Source organism: Lissotriton vulgaris, chromosome 1_1 (assembly GCF_964263255.1).
Source record: "Lissotriton vulgaris chromosome 1_1, aLisVul1.2, whole genome shotgun sequence".
NCBI lineage: Eukaryota > Metazoa > Chordata > Amphibia > Caudata > Salamandridae > Lissotriton > Lissotriton vulgaris.
Window position 1 is genome coordinate 306,958,996 of NC_141685.1, and position 22,257 is coordinate 306,981,252.

The following is a 22,257-nucleotide window of genomic DNA, read 5'->3' on the forward strand; positions in this document are numbered from 1 at the left end:
AGTGCACCCACTTGCCAGTCCCTAAACCCTCCCTTTGCTTCATATTAGACACCCCTATGGTAGGCCCAAGGGCAGGGTGCATTGTAAGTATAAGGTAGGACATGCTCTGATGTATGTAGCATGTTCTAATAGTGAATTACAACCATTTTCGTTTTTCACTATTGAAGGCTACCTTTTTTCTCATAGGCCAGAATAGGCAGTTAGAGTATTACATTCTTATAATCCTAGCTGACTCAGGGAACATGGTAGACGTACGAATTTAGTATGCCTTAACTCAGAATAAAAAAATACATCTTTTAGTAAAGTTTATGTTAATATTCTGTGTTTGCAAATACCACTTTTAAAAAGTAGGTATTGGCTTGCCTAACCATTTGAGCCTGCCTCTGCTGGGTTGTGTATTCCTTGTCTGGGTTTGTGTGTGACAGGGCTGGGGGATTCCAGGAGACAGGCTGGGGCAGCCCAGTGATGAATAGAGAGATCTGCATCTAGATGGGAGGGAGGAGTTGATCCTGGGACCTGAAGAGGGCAGGGCCTTCCCTCTACAATGCTGGCTCCACCCCCTGTGGCTTGTCTGATGTCTCTGCCCTGCACTGTGAAAGGAGGAGAGGAATCATGTCAACAGCGTGCTCCAGAGCTGTATCTTCCCTCCCCTGTGCTGGCTCCACCTCCTGTGGGGCGGCTGATGTCTCTGCCCTGCACAGTGAAAGAAAGAAGAGAGTCATGTAAACAAAGTGCTCAGGAACTGGTTTGGACTAGGCAGAGGCCTCTCTGCCTTCAGAGAACAAATGATTCTGGGGTATAAATATTGGGACCCTGATCCCAAGAAATTACATCACTTCTGGAACAAGAAACCTTTCTGCCAAGGAGAAGAACCAAGGAAGCTGCAGGAGTTGTACTGCCCCTCTGCCAGTGTGCTGTTTGCTGGGTTGGCCTGCAGTTGTTGCTTCATTGCCAAGGGAAATGAGAAGGAACTTTGTAAGGACTTTCATCTACAGAATATTCTCCAAGGGCCTGAACTGTGCTTGCCTCCTGCTGAAGTCTCAGGGACAAAAGACTTCACCTCCAGCTCCCTCGTGAATTTCCGTGCTAGGAATTCTGACTCCAGACATTTGCGTGCCGCTGGGACCTTGAAGCGCAACGCATGGAGAAGAAGCGTGTCGCCAGCGCAGTTGAAATCGTCGCAACGCCGGAGAAGCGAGCCTTCGCCGCATCTCGCTGGAAGCGTGTGTTCATCAAAGCTGCCTGCTGTTTACTGGAGAAGAGTGACGCCATCGACAGAGTCGCCAACGCATCACTGGAGAAGCGTGTCGCAGGGTATGTCGCGGCTCCAAAGTACAGAGTCGTTGCAAGGCTGCCAGGGCGTCCTCGCATCATCATCGCATCTTCATCGCATCACCGCATCGAGGGCGCCATCTTCTTGCATCGCAACCGGATCGTCGCATCGCATCAAGGTGCCATCTTGCGCACCGCAACGGGCCCGCAATCCGAGAATCTATGCATCACCTCCGCGCCGGTAAGGCTCACGACGAGTCCCCTACTCTGTGCAAACATTGAGGAAGGACGCAACCATTCCCCCGGGTCACGGAACTGACGCATCGCCCTTTTGCGAGCCTTTTGTTCCCTTTGCGTTACACACTCAGGAACTTTGTTGAGAACTTTGTTGCATTTACCAACAACTTGTACTAAGAGACTTTAATCATCTTTTAAGCCAGTGGTTCCCAAACTTTTGACTCCTGAGGACCCCCACTGAATCACTACTTGAAGACGGGGACCCCCAAGCAATTTGTACATTTCAATTTCTTTTTAAAAACGCCTTTTGAAGCAGAGGCAATTTTAAGAGGGAGACAGCCTGAATTAGGTCTATTGGCATGGACATGTATGCATACAGCAGTGTATCATTTAGTGCTACAAGTCTCCTGCTCTCAGCGATACCAGCACCTCTACATTCTCATTCCAGAGCCTTGGAGTGGTGACCCTTCCTTACAGCAACAGGTTGAATGATTTTGAATTATTAGCATTTTTACCTATTCACAGTTTAAGAAAGTCTAAAATATTATACAATAATGAAGCATTTTATAATAAAGACATGCCCCAAGGAGCAACGAATATTGTGAAAATTCTAACAAGATAGTGCACAAAGTGATGAGTCCAGTGTACAGAGCAAATTCAAAGTCTGTATTAGGAGTTCATCATGGAAGTGCAAGAGATGGCAGGAAGGTATCTGGACAGGAGGCATTTTGTTTCAGCGAGATCATGGAACAATGCTACGACAATTACCATAAATCCCTGTTAGACATAATCTTTAGTCACAGATAGCAGAACAGCATTTTACCACCAAGGGGTGAGCAGTACAGTTAAGGCATATTTCAGAGAGGCCTCGGGTGGCACATGACATGACTCTCGCCTGTTAGGATGCCCACTGCCCCGTCCCTTGCCAACAACAGAAGGCTATACAGAATAAGAGCTTGATATGTCTGAATATGAAATCTTGACAGCACACATAATTTACCCAAGGGCTTGTGGAAAGTGAGCAATCAGACAGCAGCACGAAAATCCTACTGCTGATCCTGGCTGCATCTATTTTTACCAACCTGCCAAGTAACGGTAACCTACACACATGTGCCTTTCAACGCTTTATTGCTTTTATTGTATTGCCTGTATTTTCATTGTTGTGTCTGTGACTGCTGTTGTCTGTCTTCCCCCACTGCCTGTACGTGGTCCGTGCCCCTTTTTCTTCCCTCTGTTCCCCTCGCTGTCCCCGTGCTCTCTCTGCCCGGTCTTTCCTTCTGTACCCCTCGCTGCCCCGTGTCTCTGCCCGGTTTTCCCTTCTGTTCCCCTCGTTGCCCCTGTTCCTCTCTGCCCATTCTGCCTTCTGTTCTTAGCTGCCCCTATATTTCTCATTTTTTGTGCCTGTCTGCCCTCTGTGACACTCTTTTTTCCCTCGTTTTTGTGCCCCTTTTGCCTTCTGTTCCACTCATTTTTCTCTTGTTTTTTGTGCCTTACTGCCCTCTGTTCCACTCGTTTTTCCCTTGTTTTTTGTGCCTTTCTGCCCTCTGTTCCACTTGTTTTTTGTGCCTTTATGCCCTCTGTTCCACTCATTTTTTGTGCCCTTCTGCCCTCTGTTCCACTTGTTTTTTGGGCCTTTCTGCCCCATGTTCCACTCGTTTTCCCCTCGTTTTTTGTGCCTTTCTGCCCTCTGTGCCACTCGTTTTTCACTTGTTTTTTGTGCCTTTCTGCCCTCTGTTCCTCTCGTTATTCCCATATTTTTGTGCCCTTCTGCCCTCTGTTCCACTTGTTTTTTGTGGCTTTCTGCCCTCGGTTCCACTAATTTTTCCCTCGTTTTTTGTGCCCTTCTGCCTTCTGTTCGACTCGTTTTTTGTGCCTTTCTGCCCTCTGTTCCACTCATTTTCCCCTCTTTTTTTGTGCCTTTCTGCCCTCTGTGCCACTCGTTTTTCCCTCGTTTTTTGTGCCTTTCTGCCCACTGTTCCACTCGTTTTTCCCTAGTTTTTTGTGCCCTTCTGCCCTCTGTTCCACTCGTTTTTCCCTAGTTTTTTGTGCCCTTCTGCCCTCTGTTCCACTCGTTTTTCCCTCGTTTTTTCTGCCCTTCTGCCCTCTGTTCCACTCGTTTTTTGAGCCTTTCTGCCCTCTGTTCCACTTGTTTTTCCCTTGTTTTTTGTGCCCTTCTGCCCTCTGTTCCATTCGTTTTTTTGTGTCCTTCTGGCTTCTGTGCCACTCGTTTTTTCCTTGTTTATGTGCCCCTTTTGCCAATTGTTCCACTCGTTTCCCCAGCCGCTGTGCCCCCTTCGGCCCGACCCCCTGACTGCCTACTGCCCATTCGCTGCCTCCGCCTCCCGACTGTATTGTTGTGGTCTTGCGGCCCCTGTGCCAACATTCACAGCTGTTATGTGCTGTGAGGACGCATGGGCGTTTCATTTATCACTACGACGAAAGGGCACTCGAGTCCTGCGGACCCCCTGGGAATGTCTCACGGACCCCTGGGGGTCCGCGGACTACAGTTTGGGAAACGCTGTTTTAAGTAATCTTAAGTGTAGCATTGTGGATTTTTTTCATTTGTGGTCTTGTGTTTAAGTCTATATAAAGAATACTTATTTTTATAAAACCTATGTTTTGCCCATCTGTTGTGTTTTCACTGTATTACTGTGTATATTCATAAATGCTTAACACACTGCCTCTGAGATAAGCCTGTCTGCTCGTGCCAAGCTACCAAGGGGGTAAGCAGGGGTTATTAAGGAGTGTAATCCCCTTATCCTGACTTAGAAGTAAGGGTCCCTATTTGGACAAAGGTGAATCCCATTGCCAACTAGAGACCCCCAGATCTAACACCTCCACATAAGTAACAGTACACCTACAACAAGCCAGGACCATTGGCTTTGTGAAAGGATGTTAGTTACATAGGATAAATATACTACTATATATAATTCTAAAAATTCTTTAGTTCTTGTGGCGTAATGGCTAGAGCTGCCAACTTTGGAGCTGAGGAAGCAGGGTTGAGTCCCAGCATTGGCTCAACATCCTGTGTTTCTGGGAAAATCACTTAATCGTCCGTGCCTACCAAAAAATAAATGAAGATGTCCTTTGTGATGCTCATGTGAAGCACTTCAAGTTGAGCAATACAGAACTGCAAACAAATAAAAGTTACATGGGATTTTAAATGTTTGCCGGTTTCAACTTTGTGACCTCAGTAGGATTTTTCCCAGGCTTGCTTTCAGTCTTTCCAGGTCCGGATGAAGAATTCCTGTGACTTTTATCCATTTCCCATGGATGAAAAAATGGTTGGGCTTGAGAAAAAGCAGTGGCAATTTTGACTGCTTCTTCTACAGTCAGATGAGAATGTTGTTTTAAGCACCTTTGTGATGGTAAAGGAGATGCTTCAAGATACTGCTCTTAATAAATCTCAGTCATAATTTCTTCTTTAGTACTTTTTGCAGGTTTTAACCATTTATCAGCAGCCATTTTTATTTGAAAAATAATGTTTTGAGGTTTTCTCCTGGAGCTCCTCTTTCTTTTTCGAATTTGACTGCATAAGATTCCTAGTCCATGCCTATATGGTCCAGCATAACCTGCTTAATCTCTTCATATGTAGTATTTCCCTGAGCAGTTACAATTTTTTTAGGCAGCCTGGGCTGTGCCTGTTAAAAGGGGAGCAATAAATAAAGCCCATTTATCTATGGGCCATGGACAGGCTCTGGGAGCCCTTTCAAAATGTAGCACAAATGCTTCAGGGCATTCTCCTATTGCATACTTATGTAGAGCCACATTTGGGCCTATAGTCGTGGCGAGTCCCCTGAATGTGAGATGTTAAGCGTATCTGATCCTCAGCTACTTCATGGAGACTCTCTATCTGTGACTTTGTTGCATCTTGGAAGATCTGACAATCTGCTTTCGCAGAAGACATCTGTCAATTGAGAGCTTACTCAAGCTTTCTTTTTCCTTGTACTAGCTGCTGCACTATACTCTCCATTTTTGTAGAACGATGGAGGCTGGCCCTCATTCTCCTCCACGCGTTGAGCTTGTGGGATTGAGAAGATTGAGAAGAGCTGACACGATTATCGGGGGTCCGATTCACAGAACTAGCTTAAGACAAAATCCTAAACTTACTACTGATGGTATTCACAGAAGTTAGGATTTTGTCTTAAGTTTGTCTTAAGACAAACTTAAGACAAAATCCTAATTTCTGTGAATACCATCAGTAGTAAGTTTAGGATTTTGTCTTAAGTTAGTTCTGTGAATCGGGCCCTAAGTTTATGGATATTGTCGTTATTTAACTTATTATTGCATATGCAAATATTCCATTAAGCTCCTGAATAATCTCTTCTTTTCTTTCAGGTATCGCAATGCCGGGACCACCAGGAAGGATATTTGCTCCTCAAAGAAAAGAAAATAGATTACCACAGGTAAGTGTTCCGTATTTAAATAAAATTAATATTTGGGGAAAAGTTCGTGAGGAAAGACACCCATTTTGATCCCTAATTTTCCTGTCCCATCACCAAGTGCCCAATAATTCTTGCATTCAAGTTAGTGGATGTTGCATCGAAAAAAAAGTCCTTCAATATTGTCGGAAAGTTTAGTGAAGTCTGAGGTATGTCAACTTACATTATGCCTTCTTCCTACTTGGGTGACTATGTTTGGGTCAGACAAGATATACCCTCGAGTTAGACTTCTGAATGCAAGTGCTTTATTCTATTTAAGGACGAAAAGAGAGTCATCAGACCCAGTTACCACTGGTGTTCCGTTGCCCACCCTCGCGTCTCCCTGACCTTCCTCCAGGAGCGTGGCAGGGTATCTTGTCTGGGAGATGGTCACTGAGCCTCAATCTGCTTTCCTCTGGATTTTCACACACTCTGGGCTCGATAGAGCCCTCACAGCATCTCTGGATTCCTGCTCGGTCTTTTTTTCAGGGTTTTCATCTATCCTGCACTCGCACTGGATGTCTTCCTCTCATGCGTCAGTTGGGTCTTGTGGACCTATTATATCCCCTTCGGTCTTCGACCAGGTGTTTGATAGGTGAGCCAATCTGAAGGTCCCGTCTTCTTCTGCTTGTGTCGGGACTTCTACTGTTTCTGAGCATCAGGTGTAAACACTAATGAAGGACTATTGATCTTGACCTCTGTTGCCTGACTTTCTGCCAAAGTCTGTAAACAGATAAGACCAGATTCTGTGAAAGTCGCAATGATGTAGGTATGCCAGGGACGATCCTCCAGGGTATCCTCTATTGTTGTTTCAAGTGTCATGAGGTTTTGATACTGTTGTTTTTAAACATGTCCCAAGCCAGCCATTGCAGGCCTCATGGTGCACACTTGTACCTACGAGGTTTTTAAACATGTCATGACTGCCATTTCAGGCCTGTGTGTGCGCAATTACACTTATGCTCAGGTTGGCCTTTCTAAACCACTGGCCAATCCTGAGGGGACCTTTCACTACCACTAGGGCACCCCTAAGGGAAGAATAAGGGGTGAAGCAAGTGGTAGGTGAAAGGCAGGGCAGGTACACATGTATGTTGCCTGTCTTGCTAAAAATGCCTGTGTGTGTTTCACTACCTAAGATGTCTGCTCTTCTAATAGGTTAACATTGGGGAATGATTGAAATTAGTTCAAGCTGCAATAGGGACTTACAGTGGAGCAGCTTCATAATGTTTACTCTCATTGGATTCACAATGACAAACCCTCTTCTGTGGTAAAGAGGGATTTGTCATTAATAGCTTAGAAATCCCAACTCTAGGAAGTCGGCATTTCTCTGCTCTAAAACTCTTTGTGTGCCTTTTAGTCCAATCCACACAAGATGCTGGGGGAGCACATCTGTGCATTCCCCAGGGACAGCTATAAACATTAGGTATGCAACTGGAACAACAGACCTCTCCAATTTGAGGGCTTGGCTGGATAGATTGGAGGGAGAGGTTTTGACACTTGGCTTCTAGGAGTCAGACCATGACCCCACTAAAGATTAAGATCTGCATTCCACAGCCCCATGGCAGACAGCACAGAAGTAGGATTACGGCCATTGGAAGGGACCATGCACCCTTCCTGAATAGTGACTGACATAGGCTGACTACCTGCTGCCGTGTGGCACACAGAAGTGTGCTCTCCAAGGGCTTGCTCGCTTGAGGGACCCACACCATTTACTTGTGTCACCTGGAGAGAAGTGCCCTCTTAAGTGGTCACATAGTCTGCTGGATCCCAACTGGATGTGACCGGAATTGTCTGGTGTAATCCATCTCCACACGTACCAGACGTTGGGCCTCATTTTCAAGTTGTGTGTGACCGAACTTGTCTGGTGCGATCCCACTCAAAGCACACCAGAAGTTGTGACTCTGTTCCAGGGAGGTCCAGAATTGGTAACACTTTTTTCTGTGACTAAGCTCGACGCACACCAGATGCTGTGCCTCATTTCCAGGTGACGTGCTGATGAGAGGATTTGTGTTAAGGGGTGCCCAAATTGCCTGAGTGCTACTTTGATCTACGTGTGTTTGACGGAGTGCCTTCGTCTTCCGAGAAGCTCCCCTGCTTCATCCTCCATTCATCACTTGTGTTGCAGACCAACTGTCTTCTCTTCACCCAGCCTAACGACTTTATGTTCCCAGGTATTATTGCTCGGACTGGGTTAGGGTGGTGAGAGTATTTGACTAGGCTAAGGAATGCTTCTGAGAGCTATCGGAAGTGGGTCAAGAGACTGCGTGACCCCCCTGTGCTTCAGCAGAACTGGGCTACTGCAGGAAGGCAAAGTGTGGAATCCTATGATTGAATGACTATCGCCCTCGGGCTGCTTCTGCTCCGCTTTCCATGGGTGAACTTCCCGCATAGCGGCCGCACCTCCATTTGTCGACTGCTGCCTAATTAGCCCTTCTGCCTACCCCACCTTCTATTCTAGGACGCTAAGTGTAACTCCAGGCGCGATCAGCCTAGAATAAGGGGGAAAGGTTTCTTTATCTCCAGCTCGTGGATGTCGGTTGATGGGATTAGCTGAATGGAGGAGGGCTTGGGTTACAGGGTCTCCATGTTAATTATTAACTGCCATGCCGGATATGGTGCTGTGTGCGGGTGTGTGTAAGAGTGCACTTAATACGGACCTGCCTGATACCCATGGCACCGCGTATCAGTGCTGAGTGAGTGTATGTGGGAGTGACTGCCTGGTATTACTTACATTGCACAGTGGTGTTACTTTACATGTTGATTCCTTGCCAGACGAATTCTACATTTGACATTGATTATTACCCCTGCAGCATTGGCCTACAGTGCTGTTTCAAAGTGTTGTAATTATCGGTGAGTACACATTTCTGATATTGTTGTAACCTGGGGTGCACACTATAACTGTGTGGAATTGAATTATGATAATTGCCAGGGTGTGGCATATTCTGACAATGTGTCTCACTGAATAAGGGTGCTGGGGGTAAAATAGGGTCTTTCCCAAGTGTGCATATTACTGATGTTATTTTAACATGTTTTTTGCCTATTACTGCTAATGAGACTTTCGAATGTGATTTCTGCCCAGAAATACATGATATTCCTGTTCAGTTAGTTGCTGTGTGTGTTGAATTCAAACTTTATTTACATACACACGTGAAGTCTCTTTTGTGATGCTCAGTGTATTTATTATGTGATAGTGCTGTGCCAATGCTTCACAAATTGCCTCTGTGATAAGCCTGACTGCTCAGTGCCAAGCTACCCAAGGGTGAGTGCAAGGTTATACAGTGAGTGTAATCACCCACCCCTGATGGGAGTGGTAGGTTCTGCCTGGCTAGGTCCTCGTCTCAGACAACCAGAATCTGCCAGTTTCAACAGCTGCCACTTGTCTTAGGTAGTAGTTAGCATTTAATGTTGATCAGCCACTTTTATTATAATATTCTATTAAAGAAACTGGGTGGATTGGGCACACCTACCATGGATTTTAGGAGGGGACTTTAATAGTAATGTTAGACATTTCTCCTGACAGATCATATCCACCTCTCTTGCAGGCACCTATCATACAAAATGCGAAAGTACTAAGACAATGGCACTGGTCTTTGTCTCAAGAGAAAGGAATATTGCCATTAAACTGTGCCACATGGTTTGAACGTAAGGTTAAATCTTTACAGACAACCTATTAGTGGGCCCAGAAGAAATTTTTAATATGCTGGCATAAAATGTAATCGTTTTCGGCATTACCCAGAATTATGTAATTCTAATGTCCATTGGGTAAAAATCCTATCAAAAGAGCATAGGAATAATGCAATCAAATAGAACTCAAGAGGCTTTTGTTCATGGCACTTGTATTTTTTGTGTTATTTTTTAGCACGAAATGTAACAATATGGATGGATTCCACACTAAAGTACACCACTAAATAGCAAATTTACTTGTCGCAATTTTTTACCTAATTTGTCTGAAATTTTCTGTAACTATTCAAAAGGAAATAACTCAAATTTCACCTGGAGTGGTCCATGCAGGTAAGAGCAGTGGGGCAGTGGATAATTAATTTTTCCTCATCATCGTTTGCCGAATCGCCCACAACCCCAGTCGACGGCTCTTACCTGCATGGGCCACACCTGAATTTCGCACACCTCCAACCATAATCCCCTACAGTTAAACTTCTACTGGGGAGAGGGCCATCTCCGATACCCACATGGAGGCTACAAAGCTCAACAATTGAGGTTGCGGCCTTTCATGGTACATTGAGCCTGACTATAACCAGCTATTTCAATGAAAATAAAGGAATGAATGACTTCATTCATCCTAGTGAAAAGTGAGGCCTTCACATTATTGATTAGGGATCTCTGTACACACACAACAAATAGGACCCAGAAACAGTTGAGAAGGAAATACAGAATTTAGAGAATTCCCTGTTGGTATTAAAGGTGGGAGCAATAGAGGAAAATTTTAGCTATTACGGCAGGCTAGTGCCAAGCATGTAGTCTTCATAGAAAGGCTGTGATGCATCAACTATGCCGAAGAAATTCTTTATTGTATAGTTAATAAAAACTGTTACAATATACCAATTAATAAAACTACTTTCCTTTGCACACTATTATACATAAAATACAGGTTATAAAACTACCATTAGTAAGAAGGATAAAAACACAGTTACAGGGGTTTTCCTATGCAACTTGGTAGCTTGTAAATTTCATCCAATTCTTATTATTTTTTATCGATATTCATAAATAGTTTCGGGAATGGGTTATAAATCAGCCAATGCAGTTCGCAATATCAGTGTTCAAAAGTTCGGGTTTGTGTTAACTTTTAAGTACATTTTCAAAGTTGGTTACATATTTAATTATTCGACAGATGAATTGAGGATCATCTGAGTCCAGAGCATTTAGTATCGCTGAGCAGCATGTGCGAATACCTTTTGCATTGAACTTTTCCCTGAGTAAACTCCGACGATCATGCTCCAGCATTGGGCAAATGCAAATCATGAGGATCATGGTGTGTTGCACTGCAGCGCCGCATAGATTACAATCTTTCGGACCTGGAGACCTCCAGCCAGGTTGGTCGACGTTTGTTGGCAGTTTTCCCATGCGTAGCTTCAGATACTTTAATTTTAAGTGTGGTGGAAAAAACGAGACCTAGATAAGCAGCTGGTACCGGTCTTTTACAGGATTGTATTATCATCCAGGCATGTGCACGGCGTCTTAATGTTGATTTGTCTTCGATCAATGAGTGCGTATTGGCTGCTTTTTTTGCAACTGGTGATAGGTTGCAGAGCAATATCTAAAATGATGATGTCACCACACCTACTTTATTAATTTGCTTCACCCAATCATAGTAACAAGGACATTTATTTCAGGGCCTAAACATCCTGCTTTGGGACCTCATATGAAGTTCTGTAACATGAATGGGAGCACTTAAAAAACTGAAATTGCTCTTCAAATCAGATGGACTCAGGGTTTCTGATATTGATCCAGGTCGTCACTGTGGGACCTTTTGAATCCTCCCCCCTGTCACTACCGTGTGGAGTTCCCCAAGGCTCCTCCCTTAGTCCGACACTATTTAACATTTATGTGTCGGACCTTGCCAATGTCATCAGGCCACACGGGATGAGCCTCACTTCATACGCTGATGACACTCAACTGGTCCTTGCCGTCAAAAATGATGGGCTTCAGAAAGCCAACATGTTCAACCAGGGCATGTCGGCTATCGGGAACTGGATGTCACACAATTGTCTGAAGCTAAACTCCGACAAATCGGAGGTTGTAATTTTCGGCAATCTCTCACCGGAGTGGTCCCCCCTTTGGTGGCCGTCATCCATGGGCCAGCCCCCAGTCCCGGTTGACAAAGTGAGGAACCTGGGAGTCATGTTCGACAACCGTCTGAACTTCCTACCACATGCCAACCAGATATCCTCTTCAGCCTTTCATAAACTTAGGCTCATCAAAAAAATTCTGCCCTTTTTACCTGAAAACATGGCGAAAACGCTGGTAAGCTCCCTGGTGCTCTCCACCCTAGACTATTGTAACGCTTTGTTTCTAGGGGCCCAGGAGAGAGTGTTAACAAAAATGCAGTCTATACAGAACGCGGCCGCCAGGCTCCTAGGGCGAATCCCCAAATTCCATCCGGTCTCACCCACCTTGAAACAACTTCATTGGCTTCCGGTGAGGAAGAGGATTAAGTTTAAAACCTTGTGCCTGGTATACAAGGCTTTACACAACGCTGTCCCAGCGTTCTTTACTCAGAACCTTACCCCCTACTGTCCATCTAGAGCACTGCACTCTTCCAGCTCCCTGGACCTGGTGATCCCCCGAACTAAATCTGTCAACTGGGGTGACAGAAGATTCCTTGTGGCTGCTCCAAAACTATGGAACACACTGCCTCATTCGATCAAGACCAGCACCTCCCTTTGGTCTTTCCGAAAAAACCTCAAAACCTGGCTTTTTAATCAATGATCTCCTAGTCCCCTTGTTGGCCAAACATTGCAGTTATTTAGCGCCGAGATGCCCACGGGCCTTCGTTTCGCGCTTTACAAATGTTTCTATAAATAAAGAAATACATTTCTTAGTTGCCCAACTACAGTGGAATGCAGAGTCAATAGCGGGGCACTGCATGTCAGAGATGGAGATCAGGCCTGCTCAGCTCCAGAGTAGCACTCTGAACCAAATCAGACTCCCTGGAACCCAGACACATAAAGACCTCACTCACCTAATTAAAATTGCTATAGGTTGCATTAGGAAGGGTCTGAGCTAAAGACAAAAAGTGTGATACCTAATAGACTTATTTAAAGAATGAGCATTGGTCACATTCCAAACCTTAGAGAAGGAAGGTGTACTACATAGAGGGCAATTTCTAAGGCATATTATGGAAGCTATAAAATGTCATTGGAAGGTAGCCCAGGAGGATCCACCAACACATGCAGTGATGCAAGCCATCTATGCAATGGGAGATGGGAGGAAATTAGCTAGCTGGATTTATACAACCCTACTAAAGCCCAAAGAGGTGTCATTAAGCTTGGAGATGAGTGGGAAAACGAGGTTTGACAGGGCATTTAACGACAAGGAGTAGAAAAAGACCCTAGGATATCAGCATCATACAAGAAGTTTCAGTACATATAATATATTATGTTGCATAAAGCACACCTGACCCCTTATAAGATCAGTAAAACGTATATTTAGGCCTCCCACTGGTGAGATGGTTAAACTGTGAGACGTTATGGGAAAAGGTAGAGAATGATGCTCTGTGCAGAGAGGAAAATAGGGTCCTCAGGACATACCTGATAGCTCAGCAGTGGAATCACATGCTCCTAGCTTTAAATAATAAAGATGACAAGTTACCACCCTGAGGCCTCCAGCTAAAGAGCTCCATGAATTGATGGTGTCCATGTATGCTGAATGGGTAGTTAGATTTGGTGATAGTATTGGGCTGCTTAGCAAACCGGTAGGAACAAGTGACACAACCCTCATATATTTGATTAAATGTGCTGCAAGCAACACAAGATCTTCTCAATAGATGAAAGACTTCATGAGAGTCAGGAGTAAAACCTAGGGACCTAGATCAACAGGAGTTCACTCTCCCTCCCTTCCATCCTTCTTTTGTTTACCTGCTATGTTTCTAAGTCACTTATTGTTATTGTCCTGTTGTATATATTTTTCTTGAGAAACGCTTCTAATAGTGATATAACTATACGGTTGTATATGTAATACGTTTAGGAAAAACAAGCTTTGTAACATCAATGTCTTATCCCAAAAAAGCAAGATTATATTTTAAAATCAGTAAAAATATCATTAAAAAATTAGGGCTGGCAGTGAAACATTCAACATTTGACACTGTTTGGCATAGCTTCAGAATGGTAAATACTGAGATAAGGAAAAGGGATGCAGTTGTAATCCTTTACATATTTACCAGACTCCATTATTGTACTTTTTTCCTACCAGCAATTAAAAACCTGTTAGATACCACACTAGTTTCTAGGATTGAAAGCTTAAAAGACATTGGGTGCACACTATGACCATACATCCAATTTTATGAGAGAATTGTAGCAAGATTACTCTCAAACAAACCAAGTGTGAATTTATTCTTCGAGATTATATTCATATTTTTGGTGTAACATGGTGACAATAGCAAAATACTGCAGACAGGATTACATATCTGAACACCTCTCTTTGTGACAATCTAAATTAATTTGGAAATTAAGGCATAGTAGCTGGAGAGTTCTGCAGCAATCGATTTATCCCGGCCCATCCTTTCATTGTAACAAAATCTATATGAGGCAGTGGCCAAGATGGCGACCTAGGTAGACGCAGGTTCTCACGGCTCCCCACTCCAGGCCAATTCTTCTGGTCGTTGTGTGCATTATAGTCCCCAAAACAGCACAAAATTGCCCAGGGAGCAGCGGGGGGACACGAGGCTCCCGCTGACAGAGATTCTGGCAGCCTCACGTCACTGTAAGACTTTGTTTCAACCCCAGAACCAGATCGGCAAAATGGCACTGAAGCGGAGCGGACGTTAGCAAAGTCCCCCTCCAACATGACACACCGAGTCTCCAGAGCCTAGACAGCGCTCACTCGCCACCATCCTGAGAGCGGTGAGTGGACCGCGGCAGCGAAGGGGGTGCACATCTATGGAACCCCTGCAAGGCATGCCCACGCATCCGTGGGCCGTCTGGTGCTTCCGGCACCGCCATTAAAATTGAGCCTGGGGTTGCTGGGCCTTGGGAAACGAGGGCGGAAACTGTTCCCCCTAGGAGACACCGCCTCCCCCAAGAGAGCAGCAGGGCCACAGATGCGGTACCACAGATACAGAAGAGGGACAATAAAGAAAGCAGCCCCACTGCGCAGCTCTGCCGGGTGCCTCATAGTAGGCCCAGTGTGAGGAGGGGTAGACCTGGGTGCCAGAAGAAGGCCCTCAACACTACCGCAGAGAGGTCTGAAAACCACACGCCATCAAGCGGAGACACCAGCGTCCTGACAGCAACCAATTGCCGCCGTCCCGAGAGCAGTGTGTGGGACACAGCGGCAAGGGGTAGGCGAATCGCTGGGACTCCTGGAGGAGCCCGGTGCCTCCAGCACTGTCATTAAAATTGAGGCCATGGCTGCTGGGCCTAGGGGAGCAAGAGCGGACATCGCTCCCAATGCCCCCTCCAAGAGTGTGACATCGTGAACACGGAAGAGGGTCAACAGGGAAGGCGGCCCCACTTCACAGCTCCACAAGGTGCCGCATGGTGGCCCCAGCTCAACGGAGGGATTGAGTCAGGCATCAGAGGAAGGACAGCGCTGCCATAGCACAGAGGCCCGAGAATCACACGCCGGGGCAGGGTGAGTGTGGCCCAGAGGACATGCACCCCTAGATCCGAGTGGGACACCCCGCACAGCATTTGCAAAACCAAAGAACAAGACACCCTGGCTGCGGGAGGGACCGGAGCCACGCCATTAGCTACTGGGGGAGCAGCGGGAGGGGCAGCACGAGGGCCCCCCGCGAGCGGAATCGGGGAATTAGCGCCATCAACAACATTGGCTGGGAGTCCAACGGCAAGGACCACCTGAAGCGGTTGAGGGGGCCGGGGGGCCCGAGGACTCATACAAAGCACCACTGAAAAGCTGAACCATTCCCCCATGCAGGGATCACCCCGTAGCACCTACGCAATAAGCCTCCGCCTGAAAGGCCGGGCCCCAATCACAAGACAGGGACATCGCATCGGACAGTTTGGGCGCTTACCTCTACCGGAGTGGTGTTTTCATATCGCCTGGTAGACCAGGACGCAGTGGGCCTGAGGTTGTCCTTGACCTCCCTTAACCAAGTGTGAGCACACGCCTGGCAGTGACGGGGAAATAACAGCACCACATAAACAGGGCTCAAAGAAATCATACCCGCTATAACTGCCGAAGGCCCTAGGAGTGGGTGCTTTTGAGGCATCAGCGAGCAGAGGGATCAGAGACTCGCGGGGAGACGCCCTATCAAGGCCACAACACGGAAGAAGGGGGAACGCACGCTGAGAGACATGCTCCTTAAGGGCCCCAACAAAGGAGACAGGGGGCACTCCTCCCCTACCACCCTAAAGCAGCAGACAGTCCATGGGGATGGGGAGGTGCTGATTACCCGGTTGTTCCTGGAGACACTATTCAACTCCCTGCGAGAGGACTTCCACACGCTCAAGCAGGAGGTGGCAGGGGAAGTGAGGGAGATACGCCGCAAAGTGGATGGACAGGTGAGCGGGTGGCTTCCGTCGAGGACAATGACCACACCAGAGACGAAGAACTTGAACACCTCTAACAAGAACTTATTCGCCTTAAAGACCAGCAGGTGGACCTACAAGCACACGCTGAGAACCTAGAGAACAGATCGAGACCCAACAACATACGGGTCTGAGGCGTGCCATCGAAAACAGAGGGAGCTGATATCACCCAATACTTGCAGGGCCTCTTTTGGGAGATACTCGGCGAAAGCTCTGACTTCGAAATTTGTATAGATCGAGCACATAGAGTGGGTCTGACGCGGCGTACACCTGCTCCCCCACCGGACATCTTAGCCTTCCTGCCGGACTTTCCCCTGAAGGAGGTTACCCTCCGAGAAGCGTGATTGAAACAGCCTCTTCAGCACCAAGGACACTCAGTGGCGCTTTTCTGCTATCACACTTCAAAAACGGAAAGCGTTCAGAGAAGTCACTTCGTTTCTGAGGGACAAAGGGATACCCTACACCTGGGATCATCTCTTCTGCATGATTTTCAAAAGGAATGGGGTGCTGCAACAATTGAGATCCCTTCAAGAGACTTGTGCCCTGCTGGATCTTGAGCACCGCGAGACAGACACCTCTCAAGTTTGCTCTCAAAAACCCCGAGAGTAGGATGGCAATGCGTGGGCCCCAGGCGTCCACCTATCGCAGAACTGAAACCAGGCCGCACAACCATGTCACAGGAGGAGTCCTCAGCCCTCAATGCGGTGACAAGAGACACCTCTCCTATTGAATAACTTGCTCTATAGATGGGGACACACTCACATTTATTTTCAGCTGGCTGAGGGGGTGTGTGGGGGCCGAGGTCGCTGGAGTTGCACTCAGACAGGTAACTTCACCACAAGCCTGCGGTACAAGTGTGTAGGCTTGGGACTATGGTAACTTGTTGGGAATGTTCAGTTGGGGTTAGGGTGGGGGGAGGAGGGGTAAGGGTCAGCAGTTTGGTAAAAGTTGGGGTCGGGGCAGTTGGGGTTGGGGGACTCGGGGGATCCAGGAGCAGTGGTTTGGGGAGAGGAAACTGGTATGCTACAGGAGAGGAGAGCCCTGAAGAGACGCCACTTAGGGGTTGTCCCCCTAGGACTATGCTATCCCCAGGCAGGCAAGCAGAATGACGGGGCCACTCTGAAAGTTATTACCCTAAATGTGAGAGGGCTCAATAATCCCAATAAAAGGCACGCTGTTTTATCGTACTTGGAGAACTCCGGTGCCTCGATACGCCTATTACAGGAAACACACCTCCTATCCAAAGACCGGCATCGGATGAGGTCCCCGGCATTCCCTCAGGAATTCGACTCCTTTACCACTGATAAGAAAGCGGGGGTAGCAATACTCTTTGCTAAGCACTTTCACGGTCAGGTGGGAGACAAAGTAGGGGAGATCAAGGGCAAGCTGTTAGCACACAACATTAGGGTGGGTGGTATATCCATGATGGTAACTCAGGTCAAGAAACCTTCCTTACGGGCACCCTATCAGAGATTTTAAGTCTCCAAGCCAGATACATACTCGTGGGAGGCGACCTCAAACTGGTCATGGACCAGGAGGCGGATAGATCACTTTGGCTCTGTGGGAGCGATATCACCAGAGGGGAAGGACTGGATGGTTCAAAGGGGACTGGTGGACTTGTGGCGGGAAACGCACCCTCGAACTATGCACTACACATTCTACTCCTAAGTGCACCATACTTACACCAGACTAGACCACTTTATAGGCCCCTCAGAGCTTCGCACAATCATAGACGAAGTAGACATTATTCCAGCAGCTATATCGGATAATGATGCTGTGACTGTGACTATAGGGGTACCCCGGACCAAGGCAGAGGGGGGAAGATGGAGACTGCGGGAGGCCCTACTCCAAAAGAAGGGGTCACCCAACAACTACACAAAAGCATCACTGACTATGTCATACTTAACGATCAGCTAGGTTCGTCGGCCGGTTTCTCCTGTTCTCATTCCTTCTTGGGATTTGCCTACTGTTTTGCGTGGTCTGCAGTTGCCCCCTTTTGAGCCTTTGATGGAGGCAGATTTGTTGTGGCTGTCCGCTAAGGTGGCTTTCCTGTTGGCCATTACCTCCGCTCGCAGGTTGGGTGAGTTGGGTGCCTTGCTGGTTTCGTTTCCCTATTTGCAGTTCCTCCCGGATTGAGTCATTTTGCTGCTTGATCCGGCTTTTCTGCCTAAGGTTTCTTCAAGTTTTCATTTGCAGCAGGAGGTGATTCTTCCTGATTTGCCTGCTGAGGGGGATTCTCTTGTTCCCCCTTCTTTGGATGTTCGCAGGGCTCTCCAGATTTACGTCCAACGTTCCCTGGGGTTCCGGAGTTCTCCTGCCCTGTTTGTCTCCTGTGGGGGTGTGGCTAAAGGGAAGAAGGTTTCCACTTCCACGATCAGTCGGTGGGTCCGTTTGGCGGTCTGTCAATCTTACAAGTCTTTGGATTTGCCTCCTCGGTCTCATGTACAGGGTCGGTCGACGCGTTCTGTGTCTGCTTCCTGGGCTGAGGCGGCGGGGGTCTCAAACCAGGAGATTTGTAGGGCGGCCACCTGGCAGTCTCATCACACATTTGTGCGACATTATCGCCTTGATGTTTTGCATGCCTCTGCTGACAGTTTTTCTGTTGGCGTCTTGAACGCTGTTGTTCATTGATCTTTTATTGATTAAAGTTTTGTACTCTGCATGGATCCCTGGTGTCCTGCGTGTTTTCTTTATTGGTTCTCTGCTTGTGAGTTCCTCACGTTGTTAGGACTGGGACGGGGAGGACCCATGAGGGGGTAATGTCTTATTACTTACCGGTAATCTTAATTACCCCGATTAGGGTCCTCCCCGTCCCAGTCCTCTTCCCTCCCACCCTCCTGCTGTGTTTGTGTCGGAGTCTTGTTGATAACAGGCATGGCGGTAGGTGGGCGGGGCTTATGTAGTATTGAAATACTGGCGTTGTGATTGGCTGGGTGGAGGCAGGACTGGTTTAGACCTTGATCGCGCCGAATATGCAGCGCTGAGGCTCCGTCACCCATACTACATGGGAGGCAATAAAACCAGGCGTTTCCTTGCAAGTGCGCTTAGAGCTGGAGTCCAAGGGTCTAAAATCACAACCCTTTACGACGCTCGGGGAGAGAAACTGGGTATCGACGTCTAGATAGCTGAGGCCTTTAAGGAGTTCTACGCGTCGCTATACAGCATGGATCGGTCTCTTGACAAAGATGGAGAGGTTTACCTGAGTAGAGTAGCGATGACTGCTCTCAATGCAGCTGGATAGAGAAAGTGATCGGGGCGATATCCCGCCTAAAACCCTTGAAGTCGCCTGGGCCAGATGGCTTCTCAGCCGGCTTTTCTAAAACCTTCTGCCCGTTACTAGCACCGCTTCGCACCCAACTTTTTAACTCATTCCAAGGGCCTGGCTCGATACCTTCTGATATGTTAGAGGCCGATATCATTGTACTTCCTAAGCCAGGTAAAGACGCCACTCACTGCACCACTTATCGGCCAATCTCTCTATTCAACCTAGAACTTAAACTCTTCACAGGGGTTCTCGCTTCTAGACTTGGGCCACAGCTTCCCGGCATCATCGAGACTGATCAATCTGGCTTCATCCCCAGCAGACAATGCAGTGATAACACTAAACGTCTCCTGCACTTAATAGACAAAGCTCACTAAGCGAGGTCAGACGCCATGCTCTTGTCCATAGACGCTGAGAAGGCTTTTGACAGAGTGGATTGTTATTTTTTAGATAAAACAATGGCACACTTTGGAATTCGGGATCGCTTTAGGGCATGGGTCGCCAGCTGTTACGGTAAACCAAAAGCAACGATTCGGGTCAACGGCAAAGGCTCATGGCCCTTCGACATCCAGAGAGGCACGAGGCAGGGATGCCCGCTTTCGCCCCTCCTCTTTGCATCTATGTAGAACCCTCGGTGCAGAGGATTCGAGATAACCCCAACATCGTCAGTATTTCCTTTGGGGGGGAACCTTATCCAATTAGCTTGTACGTAGATGACATCCTGGCTGCGCCGGATATGCCTAAACAATCAGTGCCTGCCTTCTTAGGGGAGTTGTAGGCCTTTGGGATGGTGTCCGGCTTCAAAGTGAACACGGGGAAGTCAATGCTCTTTCCTCTGGGCTTCAACACACACACAATCCATGATGCATTTTCAGCTTACGGGGCCTGCAACTTCAGGCATCGATCCCATACAGTTACTCTGAATTACACGAATATCACCTCCCAGGTACAAGGGGACTTAAGTAGATGGCAGAAACAGCCCCTATCACTACTTTGGCACGTCGCTGCAGTAAAGATGTCTGTCCTACCCAAACTCCTATATATCTTTCAAACCATCCCGGTGATTCCTCCCTTGGGCATCATGAAAAGATTAAAAGAAACGGTGCCACAATTTGTATGGGCCAGGAAACGGCCTAGGATGCGTAGAGGCCTTTTCTACCGACCTCCTGATGAGGGAGGCCTGGGGATCCCAAACTTACAGCAATACTTCCAGGCGGCACAAATAAGAAACCTGTAGGAATGGAGCCAACCCGAGTCAGAGAAGAGGTGGCTCCTTCAGGATAGAGTGATGGCGCAAACATTGCTCTGGAAGATACGATTCCTAAAATGCACTGACAGGCCGGCATACCTTCAGAAAACCCCCATCACTCGTACAGTGATGCGTGTGTGGGATACATTAGCGGTTAAGAGGGGGTTCACCACTTTCCCCTCACCGCTTACACCTTTGTTCGATAATCCTGAATTTACTCCAGTTTAGAGAGGCGAGCGTTCCAGCAATGGCGGATGTCGGACTGTAGATCGGCGGGCCACCTATTCGATCGTGAGGGGTTCGTCCAGCTCTCTGATCTAACACAACTTTACAGCATCAAAGCCCCACAACGGTTTCAATATTTTCAAATCCGACATTGGCTGACACAGCCCGAAATATGCCCTCTGGTAGGTAGAAGGCTGACAGCTTTTGAAAAGTGGCTAATTACCAAAGATTCGGACCGTAAGCTGATCACGGACTTATATAAGATGATTTGTCCGCCTACTGATCTGCGCCGCTCGGCCAGTCAGAGGCGGTGGGCGGGAGAGATGGGGAGAACCTTCACTGACAAGGAATGGCAAGCTATATATTATAGGGCCAACCACACAGAAAGGAATACTGCCAGCAGAGAATCAGCGGTGAAAGTCGCAACGTATTGGTATCTGATACCGGTAACCCTAACCGTAGTCCAACTTGCTGTAGAGGATGTGATGAAGAGGGCACATTAACTCACCTACTATGGGAGTGTAGGGATGTGACAGAATACTGGACAGCAGTCCTTAACGACATTGACAAGAACTTTGATACTGAAATTCCCCGCTTTCCTGCCTACACACTTCTAGGGCTGCCCAATGCACTCACATTTCCATTGAAATCAATCAGAGGGAGACAGATGGGTCTGGCCATGAGCGGGGCTGTTCAGCACATCTTATCACTCTGGGGTACACAAACTCGGCCCACCCATACGGGCTGGCTGCACAAACTATGGTACACATTGGGTATGGAACGCATTTAAGCCACTCTCACGCAGTCTACAGCATTCTTTGACATGGTCTCGCTGCCTATTCTGTCGCTCCTATCAACAGAATTCAACGAAGTTACCTGCCCAAAGTATCTTCGTCTTTTGCGACTTACCGACACATCGTCCCCAAAAGATACACCTGGAAATTAGACACTTGGCTGTTCTTACATATGATGACCTAAGGAGGCAAAATATGGCACACCGGTTAGGGGAGGGGGTGGGTGTTCAAGGGGGAGGGATGTTTTTGTTCTTGTTTGGGCATTTTGGGGGTGGATACGCGACCACGTAGCGGGAGCTCCGGCCCTGCCAGCACCCATAGACACTCGCTTCTCCAACAAACTTTTGCTGAATTGCATCAATATAAGTGAGATGGGTGGGAGCCCGGTATTACTCTTCTACGTACATGGGAGTATTTGAGAATTGTAATGTATTTGCTTTAATGCCAAAAATCAATAAAAACAAAGTTAAACAAAAAAAAAAACTATATGATATGTCTGTTGACATGGCTGTGGTGAGGCAGTCCCAAGATGGCCACTTTGGAAGTTTTGTCACTGAGTTTATGTGCAATGGCCGAA